The 16763-nt window shown below is 37.5% G+C and overlaps 1 pseudogene; it reads right to left on the minus strand.

The window, feature by feature from the left end:
• Window positions 1–13397: 13397 nt before the first annotated feature.
• On the minus strand, window positions 13398–16562 carry LOC149257703 (uncharacterized; annotated as a pseudogene).
• Window positions 16563–16763: the final 201 nt, after the last annotated feature.

The following is a 16763-nucleotide window of genomic DNA, read 5'->3' on the forward strand; positions in this document are numbered from 1 at the left end:
TTCTTTCCTTTTGAGCTTCATAGAACTGGCATCTTGAAGGCCCAGAACCCCCCTTTTCCTGATATTATCCCAACTTAATATTATCTTATGATGCACCAACCACATGAAGAGTTTGACTTTCATCCACCCTTGGTGCCTCCATAAATTTTTCCATTTTTTGTCCCAAACATGGGGGTCCCTCGCTTGGAGAATACCTTTAGCTTCCTTAAGATTGAAGGTTTCCTCTTTGTTATTCCCCCATCTTAGTTGGTCTTGCCCCCCTGATACTAAGATCTTCCTTTGTTCCACCATTTTCATGAGTTCCTCTGCTTTTGTTTTCAGGGGAATTTTATTTCTGTAATCAATGTGTCTCCGGCTTCTCCATTTTTCTGTATGATGAGTTTGATCCTAGTAGTCCTTTACCTTAATTAATTTTTGGGTGTCTATCTCTTGCTTAAGGTCAAGCAAGCCCTCTTTTAACATAATTGGTTCTTGTTGCCACTTGTCTTCCCAGAAAATAGCTTGATCACCTTCTCTGATTTCCCAGAAACTATTTTCTTGAACTAGACTTCTATTCCCCCAAGCTTTGTTCCAAATGTGTGAGCCCTTTATGATTCTTGACATTCTTATGAGATCACTATTTTGCTAGGAGCTAGCATATTTTTCTTTCCATATATTTTCCCATTGGGCCTTTGGATTCTGAACCCAACGAAACCAAAGTTGGCCCCTAAAACATTGTTGAGAATTTCTAGATCATCCAAGCTTAGCCCTCTTTGGTTCTTGTGTTTACAAATTTTATCCTAAGACACTAAGGCCCATTTTTTCGTATTCTCCTCCTTTCCCCAAAGAAATTTTCTTTGAATATTTTTGAATTGTTGTAAGACTCCTTTTGGAGCTGGGAGGGCTAATAGCATAAATAGAGGGATTACTTGTAGAACTGCTTTTTTAAGCACCAACCTGCCATCAAGATTTAAAGATCTGCTGGTCCATTTACTGACCTTATCCTGCAACTTATTGATAAATGGCTCCCAAATGCTCTTGAACATTGGTTTAGCAGTGAGAGGGACCCCCAAATATTTAGATGTCAAAAAATCCCTTTGAAAACCTAGAATTCTGGAGATATTTTTCTGAATTGCAATATTGGTATTGAAGAAAAAGATTTTTGATTTGGAGAGATTAACTTCCATACCTGAAGCCAAAGCAAAGATATTCAGGATTTTTTTGTAGGCTGAAGCTTCTTTGACTGTAGGAATTCCTAGTAACATGGTATCATCTACAAATTGTTGATGAGTTAGGGCCTGACCATTATCAGTTAGTTGCAGGCCCTTGATCTTTCATGTAACTTTGGCATGCTTGATAGACCGTCCTAGTCCTTCCATCATGAGGATGAAGCGAAAGGGAGAGAGCAGGTCTCCCTGTCTGAGTCCTCTTGAAGGATTAAAAATCTTAGAGGGAGAGCCATAAATTACTAAAATTGAAAAGCTAGGAGAAGTCACCAGAGCCATCACCCATCTGACCCAGTTATGATCAAATCCAAAAGTAATAAGAATTCTTTTGATATAGAGCCAATTCACTTTATCATAAGCTTTAGCTATATCCAATTGCATAATCATGCCCACCTGCTTCTTGCTTGATAAAGAGTGAACCACTTCTTGAGCTTGAATGATGTTGTCAAGAATTTGTCTGCCTTCCACATAACTGGATTGTTCCCCTGAAACTAGAACAGGGAATAGAGGTTTGAGTCTGTCGGCCACTATCTTGGATATTATCTTGTAAACCACATTGGATAAAGCTATGGGTCTATACTTCTTTGGTGTTTGAGCGTTATCATGTTTAGGTATCAGGGCGATGAAGGAGGTATTGAGTGCTTTCAGGATGGTTCTGTTCACCCTGGAATCCTCCACAACTTGCAAAATATCTTGTCTAATTATATTCCAACAAGCTTTAAAAAAATCCACATTGAAACCATCCGGGCCTGGTGCTTTGCCATTCTGCATATCTTTGAGGACTTCATTGATCTCCTCTTCTGTTACTGTCTTGTTAAGGTTGAAATTATCCTCTCTAGAAACTAGCTTCAGTATATGATAGGTTACCTCCCTGATGAAATGGTCTCTGTCTAAACCGTTTTCCTAAGTTATACCTTGGAAGTGTTGGACTAACATCGCTTCTATGGCCTCATGAGTTTTCTGAAGCTCCCCCTCCTCATTCTTTATCGAAGAGATTCTATTGTAAGCTCTATTGGAAATGGTGGATTTGTGAAAGAAATTTGTGTTACGTTCTCCTTCTTTTATGCATTGAACTCTGGACTTTTGTCTCCAAAAAATTTCCTCTTGTTTACATAGATTTTCCCAATCTTGATGATGCTTCTCAACTTTCTCACTCTTGAATTTATCAAAGCCTTCCGTGATTAGAGCTTGGTTGAGAACCTACATTTTGTTTTCAATGGATTTTTTTTCCTCAAAAATATTACCAAAATCCTTCTTGTTCCACTCTTTGAGCCGAAGCTTGATGTGCTTAAGTCTTTTATGAAGTAGGAACATGCTTGTCCCCTGGATCTGCAAATCTTCTGACCACCATTTTTCAATATTGCTTATGAAATCTGGGTGGGTCAGCTAGATGTTTTCAAATCTAAAAGGTCTGTTCCTGGGAATACCAATGCCCTTGATCTCCAATTGAACCGGCCAGTGATCTGAGCCTCCAAATGGAAGAACTCTCGCTATAACTTCCTGATCTGTTAGCATAAGATCCTCTGAGATAATAAATCTGTCTAACTTGGATGCTACGTGGGCTTCTCCTCCTCTTTTGTTGTTCCAGGTAAAGAGGCCCTTATTCATATCTGTATCTACTAGTTTCATATTGTCTATAAAGGTTCGAAACTCTAAAGAGTCTTTGCTAAGAGTTCTGGTTCCCCCTTTTTTCTCTGAAAGCGACTTGATCATGTTGAAGTCCCCTCCCATGATCCAGGGAATTCCTGTGTGTCTCTCCCTGAGGTCCACAAGAGAATCTAGGAACCTGAGTTTATCATCCATTCTTTGAGGGCCATACACATTCGTGACTAGATAGGTATTCCTCTCTCCTACAGGTTGAATAACTACTGATAAATAATTCCTTGATGCCTCCGCATCTATTATGTCAATTTTCAGGGGATTCCAAAGGGTGAGAATTCCCCCCACTGTGTGCTCTGCTTTGACTTCTAAAAACTCAAATCTGTTGAGCCATTTTCTATGAATTTGTCTTAATTTCTAAATGGAACACTTTGTTTCTTGTTGAAGACAATATCCGACATTGCTTGTTTCATTCTATGACTAAGAAATCTTTGTTTTCTTATACTTCCTAGGCCCCTGATATTCTAAGATGTGAACTTCATAATTAAATATTTGTAAAGGAATAGTTGGCTAGGTCTTTCATCTTACCTGAGTTTATCATTAGCTTTCCACACTCCATCAAGAGTTCATTCTGCTTTTTTCTACTTCTTTTCTTTCCTGGGTTTCTAGTAGCTAGACTAGGAGTTGTTTTCATCGTTTTCACACCTCCGTTGTCCTGCTTGTTAATGTTTTTCCCTTTCTCCACACCTCTGGCCTGAGTTTTCCATAAGAACAGTTGTTGTATTCTGTTGAGCTCTTCTTGAGGCAACGAGTCTACCCCTCCCGTGGTTCCCTGAATCAAGAACCCTTCTAGATCTAGATGTTCTTTATCAAGAATTTCCTGAAGTTCACGATCCTCCTGCTCCATTTCACTCTGGGTCATTTCCTGATTCATCTCCAGTTCTATATCACTAATCATGGTTTCTTTCTGAAAATTAGTATCCTCCATTTATTCACCCTTTTCTTCTGCCTCCTTTTCCTCATGACTTCCTCCCATTACTTGATCTTCTTTTGTGGTCTCTTCTTCTTCTTCCAGAACGTGGAATTTGTTATGACTGACTTGTTTCCCTTCATTTTGATGTAACTTTTCCCTCTCTTTCCGCTTTTTCCTCTCTTAATCACTTTGTGAAAGCTGTCTGTGTCCTTCATTGTGCTAGCTTTGCTTTTGTTTACTGCTTTACTAAGAGGGCAGTCTCTGAATAGATGCCCATGTTCATGACATCTGCAGCATCTGAATGGAATATGCTCACAGTCTATTATTTGTATCCATTCTTCATCAAAAAATTCCAAGATCACCTCAGCCAGAAGAGCTCCTGAGAGGTCCATTTCCATACAAATCCTAGTGAAGGACGTATATTTTCCCCTTCTGGTAGCTTCAGAAGCTTTAACAAAACGCCCTAATTTATTGCCTATGATAGCTAGCGCTTCAGTTTACCAATAATCAAGAGGTAGAGAGTAAAGCCTTACCCATACCGGCACTGAGGTGAAAGTCTCCCGTTCTGGGACAAAATTCACCATCCAAGGCCACATATAGAGGCCTGCTGCTATGAAAAAAGTAGGGCCCTTCTTCAAACACTCTCTCTTTGTCTTCAATATTTGTAAACACCACCGTGAAGAAACCCTTTGACCCAAGATGTAGGTCTATGCTCCCTTTAGGTTTCCAGTGGTATTTGATCCATGTCTGTAAAGCTTTTTCAGTGGGCCATACTCCCATGAACTTAAAAATGATAGCATAAGTCCTCATGTGATCTATGTGTGCCTGCAGAGCTGGATCATTTAAGACAACTCTGGGTGTGAACTTAGCTTTGGGTTTGCAGTGTCCCTTTTGTTTTTTATCTTGAGATCCTTGTCTTTTGTCTTCTTCCTCCTTGTCTTTAGTCTTGATATTTTCCTTATTTTTTATTCCTGTTGTCTCTTCTTCCAGATTCTTTTTCCCTTCTGTAGCAGTCCCTTTGTCATTCTCAAGAGGTTTCTTGCCTCTACTTGCTACTGCCTCCTTGTAGGAGGGAGTGGGGCTCCCTCCTCTACAGCTCTCCATGAAGATAAACCTCTGAAACCCTAGTTTATCGCCTTATGTTTCGTGCTCTCCATATCCCTCCTTTTAGGGTTTAATATTCATCCTAGGGTTTAATATTAATTCTAGGGTTTAATATTATTCCCTTGGGTTTAAAATTATTCCCTTGCGTTTATAATATTAATCCCTTGGGTTTAAAATTATTCGCTTAGGTTTATTATTAATCCCTTATATTTATAATGTTAATCCCTTAGGTTTATAATCCCGTGGGTTTATAATATTGATCCCTTGTTTTTATTAAGCCTAGGGTTTATGTTCCTAGGATTTAATATTAATCCTAAGGTTTAATGTTATTCCCTTGTGTTAAAATTCATTGCATTTTTTATATTAATGTCTTGTGTTTATAATATCAATCCCTTGGGTTTATTAATCTAAGGGTTCATATTCCTAGGGTAGAATATTATGATAGGGTTATATATTAATCCTAAGATTTAAGATAAATCCCTTGGGTTTATAATCCATTGGGTTTATAATATAAATTCTTAGGGTTTATAATATTATTCACAGGGTTTCCCAGATGCGGGTGCTAATAGTTTCAATGCCGCGTGTTAAGGGAGTTAAGAGGCATGTGGCTTGTCACATGGGCCTCTGTCAGCCCGGACAAGCCACGCCACTCCAAGGAGAAGGCTCCATAAATTCGCCGGAAGGCAAAGCAATGAGCAAGTTGGAAATGGTTTATGCGGAGGGGAATGTCGTTAGTCTGTCTAGTCGATTGCAGGGGAACGCTGTGGGAATGTACAGACGTTTGCAGGCGCCATTCAATGCGCTGCAACATCCGAGGAGCATGGAAGCTATTAAGGTTGCCACCCTAACCACTCTGCCGCATCTCAAGCCGTTTGAGTGGGTGATTGCTTGGAGTAAGGTTTCTGAGGGAATCGCTGGTGTGGGAAGCCATTGTCAAATGCCAATGGAGAGGCTCAGAATGAGCAGTCGCAGAGGAGGGTCACGGGGTCGTTCTGCCTCTCAGAGGCCTGAAATCTCACCATCGTCCTCAGTTGAATTTACCTCTGAGCAAAACAGGCCTCCGGGCCGCAATGTTAGAGGAAGCTGGGGCATCCCGGAGTGTGGTCACACGGAACACCCAGCCATTCGCTACAGAATCCCTTGTGCTTTTGCTAACAACACTCTGATAGTTTCGGTTACCGTGGAGCACTGCAGCAGTGTTCGGGGGCGCTTGGAAACTGTGACTGTTCCGCGGGTGGATATGGAGACTCCCACTGTCGACTTCAGGCGTCCGGTTCAGAAGGATGAGGCCGGCCCCAGTGAGCCTGTTCAGAGGAGCTCGTGTCAGGGTAAGGAAGAATCGGAAAAGCTCAAGGGTCCTACAAAAGATGAGCCTCACACCACGGATGAAGATTAACTCAGAAGACACCAAGTCTGGGCAGCAAGGAATGAATCTTTCTGACCTTCTCATTTGCATGATTTTGTATATCTGTCATAAGGTTTATGTTCGCAGTGTCGGTCCAAATCACCATAGTCTCAGTCCACGCGTCAGTCTACATGTTCACCGTGTCGTTTTCTATTCACATCGTGTCGAATTATGTTCACCTTGTCCAGTAATGTATCCATCGTGTCGATTGCGGTATTCACCGTGTCAAGTCCTGAATCCATCGTGTCGATTACTGTATACTCCGTGTCGAATCTCTCTGCAAGGTTAGCAATGACTGACATCTTCTTTGAAGAAACAGGGCTTCGGCCCAGATGTAAATTTTGTTGTAATTTTGACTTTTTTGTAATATAATTAGCTCAGTTTTATCGAGAAAAAAAAAATATTATTCACAGGGTTTATATTCCTATGTTTTAATATTAAGCCTAGGGTTTAATATATTAATCCATTGGGCTTATGAGTTTTAGGGTTTATATTCCTAGGGTTTAATATTATTCCTTTGGGTTTAAAATTATTCCCCCGACTTATAATCCATTGAGTTTATAATATTAATCCCTTAGGTTTATAAATTCCTAGGGTTTACAATATTAATCCCTTGGGTTTATTAGTTTTAGGCTTTATATTCCTAGGGTTTAATATTAATCTTATGCTCTAACATTACTCTCTTGGGGTTTTAATATTAATCTAATGGGTTTATTAATATCTTAGGTTTATAATATTGATCCTCGGGTTTCTAATATTAGTCATAGGGCTTATATTCTAAGGGTTTAATATTAAGTCTCTGGTATATAATATTAATCTTAGGGTTTAATATTAATCCCTTTAGTTTATAATCCCTTGGGTTTGCAATATTAATCCCTCTGGGTTATTAATCTTATTGTTTATGTTTCTAGGATTTAATATTAAACCTAAGGTTTAATGTTATGTCGACCATGGCCCAACATCACATTGTGACAAAGATTGTCAATATTAAAACCAAACATGGTCCAACGTGACATTCTCACAATGATTCTTTCAATATGAAAATCAGTCATGGCAACCATGGTGCAACATTGCATTGTGACAAATATATATGAAAATCAATCATGATCAACCATGTTGTTTTATCGTTTATAATATTTACCTTAAGGTTTATATATTGTGTGTTTACAATATTAATCCTTTTGGCTTTTGGGTTTTAGTATTAATCCCTTATTTTTATTAGTGCCTTGGGTTTATAAAATCAATCCCTTGGGTTTATTAATCTAAGGGATCATATTCTTATGGTATAATATTATAAGAGGGTTTATATATTAATCCTAAGGTTTAATATAAATCCCTTGGGTTTATAATCCATTGGCTTTATAATATAAATTCATTGGGTTTTTAATATTAATCATAGGGTTTAATATTAAGTCTAGGGTTTACAATATTAATCTGTTGGGTATATTAGTTTTAGGATTTATATATTTAGGGTTTAATATTCATCCTAGGGTTTAATATCATTCCCTTGGGTTTAAAATGATTCCCTTGGGTTTATAATATTAATCCCCTAGGTTTATAAATTCCTTGGATTTATAGTATTAATCTCTTGGGTTTATAATATTAATCCTAAGGTTTATAATATTAATCTTAGGGTCTATATTCCTAGGGTTTAATATTAATCCTAAACTCTAATGTTATTCGTTTGGGTTTATAATATTAATAATTAGTTGGGGTTACTAATCCGTTGGGTTTATATTGTTAATCCCTTCGGTTTATTGATCGTTTGTGTTAATAATCCACAAAGTTTATAATATTAATCCATTGAGTTTTTAATATGTTTGATTTTTAATATGAATAATCCCTTGGGTTTATTAATCTCTTTGGTTTATAATATTCATCATTAGGTTTATAGTATCAATCCTTCTGGTTTATAATATTTATCCCTTTTACAAATAATAATTATTCATAATAAATATCTAATAATTATTGATAATTAATAATTAATAATTATTAATTTTAATTTTAGGATTATTAACTTTTAATATTAATATTTCTATTATTTTGAATTATTAATTATAAATATTTATATTTATATTATATTTATATTTAGGTGATTAATACCAACGTCATATTATCACATTTATAAAATTAATTCTTTGGATTTATAATAGTAGGGTTTATAATACTAATCTTGTGTCTAACATTGGGTTTATAATCTTGGGTCTATAATATTAATTCCTTGCATTTATTTCCCCTCGGATTTATAATATTAATCTTTCGAGTTTATAATATTGGGGTTTTTAATATTCAATTTATAATATCGCATTTAGTTTAAGTGTTTGAAATGTTGGATTTCTAATATTGTGGTTTATAATATTGGATTTTATAATTTGAGGGTTTATAATATTAATATGATGGGTTTACTAATCCTAAATGTATATAATATTTATCCCTTGGGTTTATAATATTAACCCTTTCGGTCTATTATTCTCAAGCGTTTATAATATTAATCCTTTGGATTTATTGTTATTAATTTGAAGGTTTAATATTCTCTTAAGGCTTATAATAGTAGGGTTTATATATTAATCAATTGGATTCCCAATATTAATCTCTAAGGTTTATAATCATAAGGTTTATAATTGTAGGGTTTATAATATTAATCCTAGGGTTTTTAATCTCTTGGATTTTTAATGTTAATGCTAGGGTTTATAATCATTTTTGTTTACAATACAAATCTTAGGGATTAACATTGTCCCTTGGGTTTATAATATTAATCCCTTGAGTTTATAATATTATTGGACACTTCAGTTTATTGATCTCTATTAATATAGCTAATATTATTATATAATATATTATCTATATATGGGTGGATATTATTAATATATATATATATATATATATATATATATATATATATATATATATATATATATATATAAGATATTGATAGTTATATTAATATGTTAATAAATGTATATTAATCATTAAGATAATGGTGAGAAATAAATAAGTATTATTAGTAATAAATGTATACTATTATTACTCGGATGCGGGTGACCACTGAGGCATTTAATGGAGATTCGACGGAATGGCAGCATTCGACTTAGACAGATGGTGGCCAGCGCACCATCCCAAGTCCACCTGAAATGAGCGTAGCCCCGCTTGCATGCTGCATTTAATGGCCACTCAGGCCGAGACCCAAACACAGTTTGCCTTGACATGGAGCCCTTCAACCCCTCAGTTTTCGCTCCTTCCTCAGCATTTGCCCGCCCCTTGCTGGAAATTTCTACACTAGAACTGTTACCGGAAGACACTGTTGGCTTCTATGCTGTATCGACCTTGGAAATGAGCATCATTATTCCATTCCAGGCATTGCCCTCTAAATCCTGCCCAGTCGCCCTCTGTTCATACTCTCCTATCCTTCTCGACTCGGCTTTTTCTCCTGCTGAATTCCTGTCCCACCACACTGATATGGTCCGTCACCGAATGAGGAGCCGTAGAGGTGGTACCCACAGTGGCTGCGCTCGCCCACAAGTAGCGTAGAGCTCGGAACCTACCTCTCCACATCCTCTCCATGAAAATTCTCCCCCTCCCAACTCGCCTCACAGACAATTTCCTCAAACTCGCAGTGGCCGGGGTTGTGTGCAGGCTTCATTTGACGAGCACAGAGACATCAGGCTTCATACAGCCACTTTTCCTCTGCACCCCAGTTCGATCCCTCACTTGACTCAATTCAGGTTCCAGAGCAACTTGAACAGGCCTATCATGACTGCCAATGTTACCATTGACTTCTCGGAAGAAAATGAGCAGCACAACGCTCCTGTGAGAAACTATGAAAATGCAGCTTCAGGAGGAACGTAGTGAGGGAATTGGTCATGACTCTGGGCTGCTCCCGACGGAAGAAGGCAAGGAAATTCAGCGTGGCAGACTACATGCAGGAGGAGGACACATTGGAGACATTCGACAACAAGGTGGCAGCTTAGTTGGTGCTTCTCTTCTGATGGCTATGACCGGCAGTTCTAACAGCACTCTTCCTGCGAGGGAGCCACCAAGTGGCGTGGAGGAAGGCAGCGTGGTGGAGGCGGACAAGGCTTGGTATCAGTATGCTTGTCGCGTTGTCGAGGAGAGTCCTGACCAAGATGAACCTAAGTGAAGCCATGTGGCATCCACTGCCACGCATGCACCAACTCAGGTCCCTACTGCTGACTGGTGTGGTCCAGTCACTTGATGTTTTTGATTTTTGTCTAAACGATAGGAAGCTTTGTCATAATTTCAGTTGTGCCATGTTTTGTTGTGTCAAAACTTCTTCTGATTTCTTTGGTGTTGGGTCCAGGTCATTTGTATGGTTTTTTGCTATGGCAAACTGGTTTCCCCAAATATGGGGCAGTTTGGATACTCCCGATGAACTTTGTTGATAACGGCTAAGGCTGTGGCCTCATTGTAATTATATTTTTTGTTTCTTTTAATAGAATTAACCTTACATTATATATATATATATATGGGGATGGGGTTGTTATTATTTATATAGTTAATAATAAGTACAAATAGTCATTCTTTAACAATCACATTAACCCTATAGATCTAATAATTATTAATGTGATTGGTAAATGCTTATCCCCGTATATCAACCACATTTACTAATGTGGTTATATATGTGCTTCATATATACTTATTAGCCTATATCAATCACATTAATAAATATGATTGTATTAATTTAACTTTTGTCAACTTGATACGCTGACTTCTTTACATATGTGACTACGGTGGCTAACTCAACACTGAGTTTTGATCACGACTCATGTTGACAGTAGATCTGCATAGTAGCGACGGTGGGAGCTGGTCTTTATGGCGACAAAAAACGATGGTTTATGACCTTAGGGCTATGACCCTCTGTTTAAAAAAATGATAGCTACGACTCGACTGCAACCACTCTCCACAACACCTTCTTAATATGGCAGGCGGTTGATAGTGCTCATTCACAAACAACGATGGAAGAAAATACTTTCAAATCTCTATTACTCAGACAAGGTGACTCTGCAAGTTGCGACTATAGACTCTAGCTCCTTAAATTGTCTAGTTCTTCCTAAGTTTTGATACTAATTCGATGGAAAGGAAAAGGGAGGAAAATACAAATTCACACAAAGAGGAAAATACAAATTCACACAAACAAACAATATGAATGGTTGCTATTTTATTAATGATTCAAATAAATTTGGATATATTATAATGAATTCATCATGGGGTATTTAACCTTTTTCAACTAGCCATTTACTCAAAATAACTTGGGCATGAAAACAAAATACCAAATATAAGAATGAACTCGAACTAACTCACGCTTTAAATTTAGATCACTGTGCATGCCAAAGTAATTAGAATTTCCAACGCCTATGGTGAACCGCTCGCTCACGACAACTACGGCTTCGCAGCAACTATGACCGATGATAGAGGCCCCTTCCGGCTTTTTCTCTCAATATCATTGTAGGTCTGCTACCAATCTAAAAAATGGATAAAGGAGGAAACACAAATTAACACACTTAAAAGCGTAAGTGCTTCTCAATGTTTCATTCGATTTCTCAAAAATACATGATCATACAAACATGAAACTGCTCAGAATAACTATGCTAATTTTAACGCTCACATATATAACATACTTATGATTGAAACATCACTCACATAAGTGATAACTAATTTAAATTTTCTAAAATTAACTCAAACTAATAACTAACTAGACTTGATAACTTTAACTAACCTCAATGACTTCAATTAACGAGCAAGATTATTCTCTAACCGCTCTGTGAATCTGACCACCATTCTCCATGGTCACTGTCCATGGACACCATTGTTAGATGAAATACTTTCCTTAGAATTTGACTCCTACGTCAAAAAATCATGAATCATGGATAGAAATGAATTTTATAGAACTTGTATAATGACCGAATGCCATATTTTTCAACGAAAACAGAAGTGACCTGCATTCTAACACCTTGGTTTCGAAATTTAAAATCGAAATCTTCAATCATGAATAAATACTGCCTTATTATCCACTAATATAATGTTGTTACATATAACTTGATTCGAAAGATAGAGTTCAATGCTATACGTAACTTATCGATGCATCTTGAACATTTTGACCATATTTGTGTATTCCCGATATATGCAAATAGCTTAATCAAAACCATGCTTGTCCTTTTGACCATTTGAAATAGATCTTCCCCATCGAGGAAAAGAACATATTGAAATGTATGTGTAAGTGAAAATCCATATTTTAAAATTGTTCATAATAAAATAGCCGTAAGCCTAAACTTATCAAAGAGCCACAAGTTTTATCTGACATGAAAGGAATATTTGACAATAAGTTCTCATCTGCCTATTTATATTGGTTATTTCATATCTCGTTACAGTTGGCTATGTGTTTTATTAACTTGCACGACTAGCTGCATGTTACGTTGCGCCTGGGGCAGCGGGTAATTTCTGTTTAAAGCTCCAGTTACTGACAGATTTGCCCACCTTATTTAGTCAATCATGACTGTCGTTAACTTTGGCTCATACTTATTAAGTGTAAAAAGCCTACAATCAAAGCAAAAGTAGTCCTCTAACTTCATAAAACTCTGTGAATCAGCTTGGTTGTAACCATAAAATGATCCCAGGGGCCCACGTTGCCGATACGCACCTCTATTATATGGATTATATTTTAAACCCTCCCTAACTATTTTACGATGTCAAAAATTAGTTTAACCGGACTTGAACATAAAAATATTTGATGTGATGATCATTAAAAATAAGAAAGCTTCTTGAGAGTCAAATCGCATGCGATAACCAAAAGAATATTTGGAATATAAATCTCCAGTATTCCACATATAGCGATTTGATAATTTTGGCAGTTTTAACATTTGAGACCTACTTTCGCATCTTCAACCAGGAAAGATAATACACAGGTCCTTTACTTGACATATTTTTGAGAAATACATAATTTAAATTTTAGATGTGCGTTAATATCTAATTATATTGATCATATGTCGATGTCAGTTACATTACACTATGGAAGATAGAATATTTTACAATTTGAGGTGCAAGTCCTTTTATTTCTTATTTCACCACAATCTTGCAATGTGATACTCGCAGAGGATAATGGAGATAGATTTTCACAAAATTGTTGGATTATTACAAATTCAATCTCAGTCATACATTTTCACGATCATAATAATAAAATGATCAAATCATAATGAATACCTTCAGCTTCTGCTCAACTAACTGAGCTCCCCCGATCACATGCCGCCCACTCCTCGGCCGTTTCTCCTCTCCCTCTCTTCCTTTTGTTCCCCATGTGACCTACGGCCTACCCGTTCTCTGAATTGGAAGCGAAAGCAAGGGGGAAATTAAGGACGGCCTTGGCTCCGCGGATTCTGAAGGCGGCCCGGTCACATGCGAGTGCGGCCTCCTCGGCGGTGACGAAAGTGCCGAGCCAAACCCTGGCCCCCTTCTTGGCGGGGTCCCTGATTTCAGCTGCGAATTTACCCCATGTCCTCTTCCTCACTCCTCTGTAGTGAATTCCATTGTTCTCTTCCACACTCTGCTCCTCCCGTGGCTGTGGCTTCACATTTATATTTACCGCCTCAGAAGTAGAAGCAAAAGAGTATTGTGAACTCTCATTGTCTTCTGATGGTGATCTGCTGCCGCTGTTTTGGCATGAAACACTTGCTGTGGCGGTGGCAGTGCCATGGAGATATTCCCAGCTCACTCTGGGGGAAGATACTGAAGACGATGAAAAGATGGATCATTTCCTCCTGGATGATACGTATCCATTTCGTCCTCCACTTCCAGCAAATGGTGGCGAATCAACTCCAACATGTTCATGTTCATGTTTATGCTTAGGCTCTACCCTGCTGTAATCTCCTTCGCGGTCTCTTGGCATCAAAATAATAAATTTCCGTTTCAATTAGATTGTGCAGTGAGTGGAGAACGTAAAGCACCTTTGGCCGCATTCCGCTTGTGAAGGGGTGGAGAAATATATATAGCAATCTTTTTCCCGTCTTTTATTTGTGGTCCTTCAATTGCATCCTGCCCGCCCTCTATTTGTGATCACTCTTAGATGTTAAGTCATTGGTTCAATTCCCTCCCTTACACAAAAATATTTTTTTACTAGTTTTACCAAAATGTAATATTCGGAAATGACTTATCCAATACTTGTTAACTAATAATCCAACACAATCAGAAAAAGAATACCAAATGTCATGAAGTAATAACCATTAACGCAACTTATTAACATAATGCACATTGTTCATTTAATCACGCTTGTGAATAGCACATTGGATGATGTAAGTTTCAACATCGCCTAAGGTAGAAATATTATCAAAATAACATAAACACACAAGTGGACACCAATATGCCCTGGAAATCCAGAAGGGAAAAACCAACGATTTTTTTTGACGCAGGAAAAAACTGCGATACCTACAGTATGCATATAAAATGCATAATCTCGTTTTTCCCAGGAATTTCAAAGACCTGCCTAGTCAAACCTTCATTACTTAAGTTTCAAGGCCCCTTAATTGGTCTCATGCAGAAAGAGTTAATAACTAACTCCAATCTGACCCTTTGGTAATCCTTCTCCACGAAACCTTATAACTCACCCCTTTAACCTTTATAACAACTGTGGTTAACTCTTTAACCGTGCCTATTAATCAAACCCCGCCTTTACATGCCATCTCACCCTTTATCGCAATCACGAGTTCAAAGGATTCAATAGAACATGCATTTAGGATTCCTAACTTTCACCATCCGCAAGTACTTAGATCGAATTTTCATCGTTCATTTCTTTTATTTATGTGGCATGACTTATTCTTTGTCGCCCATCACCTTCAGCCTCGTTCGTTGATCTATAGATCCAACAACTCCTGTGCATCGTTCCTCATTCCTTTGCCTTCTTTTTACTTCATTTTATGTCGTTCCTGCAATGTTCATCTGTGGTTTCGTTTTCTTTAGAGTTCTGGTCCTTCGCTATTCTGAATCACGACTTCCTCCTAAGCTTAGCTCCGCTTGCGCCTTTAGGCTTCCTTCACCTTCACTGATACATTAAAGGCTTCCTCATGTACTGTCGATGTGTACAAAGACATAACACCACTCTGTTACTCTTCTCTGTATTTTGCCTCTGGTTCTGCACCTGTAACCTATGTTACGCAGAATAATTCAAGATCATACACAATCAATATCTCAATTACTCAACACACACACATGAACTTAGAATTGAGTTGTTTGTGTTAATAAATAGGGATTTACATAGTTTCTTCCCTCAGGCCTGATTTCCAATATAAGTGGCCTCTATTTCACAATCTGTCTGTAGGCTTACAATCAAACCTCTAACTACTAACTTGGCCTGCCTAACTAGCTAACCAACCTGACTATGCCTTTAGGCTTACATTTATACAAAAGGATTCTACAACCAATTCCTGGTTTAGATCCATAATATTCTCAACAAAACCCTAAAATCTCTTCCTTATCTCTAAGAACCCTCTCTAATCAACAAAATCATGAATTAGCTCCTAATCTAAGATTTACAATTAATTCTCAAATCTCTCAATCTCTCAACTACCCTGATTCTCTCATGTTCTCCTACATCCGAGAATATTTGCTAATATGCCTCACTATACTTAATTAAATCCCTATTCTAGCTTTTCTCATTAAAATCACTCAAAACCTTAACAATTACATTAATTCAAAACATAGGAAACCAACTTCCTTGAAAATTCAAGACCTGCTATGTCTACTAAGATACAATGATATTGTTGAGCTGAATGCTCCTGCATCAGACTCTCAATGTTGAAAATAATCATGGTCTCCTGATCATGTGCTTTTGATTTGTGTCCTCCTGGATCCAATACTTTGTTCTGTAGTCTGTCCTTGGTTTCTGTGGTTGTTTGTTGTTGCTCTCTAGGTTTCCACACTTTATGCTGCATTTTCCCACTAGCTATGCTCTCATAGTCTACTGTTGTCTTTTTCCTGTTGCTTCTTTTCTTTCTTTCTATTGTCTTCTCCCTTTGAGACTCTTTTCTCATCAAATCCATCATTAATTCAATTTCTATGTCCAACTCACTTCTTTGCTGGACTCTTCCTCTTCCTCTTTTGCATATCCTTTGCAATCTTCATCAGCTTCTTTCATCCCTACGGGTGCTTTCAGCCATTTCTCCAGTAGCTCCAGTTCTGTGTCCCATTCACTGATCCTTTGATGAGAGTTTATTCCTTCTTCTTTATTGATTGCCTCAACAACTTCCCTATTTATCTCCACTGTGCCTATCATCATGATGGAATGATGATCCTTTACTATTTTTTCAGCTAACATAGTCTCTTCTTTAAATTTGCCTTTAATCTTCTGCTGGTTACCTTCGCTTTGTAGTTGTTGGTTCCTTACGACCACCCTTACATCCTTATCCTCTGGTTGCTTCTAAACTTCCATTTCATTTCCAAATAACTTATGTTCAATTTCTTCTATCACACCATCACA

Source organism: Pinus tabuliformis, chromosome 6 (genome assembly GCF_031772625.1).
Source record: "Pinus tabuliformis cultivar Carrire ecotype Pingquan chromosome 6, CPIR1, whole genome shotgun sequence".
NCBI lineage: Eukaryota > Viridiplantae > Streptophyta > Pinopsida > Pinales > Pinaceae > Pinus > Pinus tabuliformis.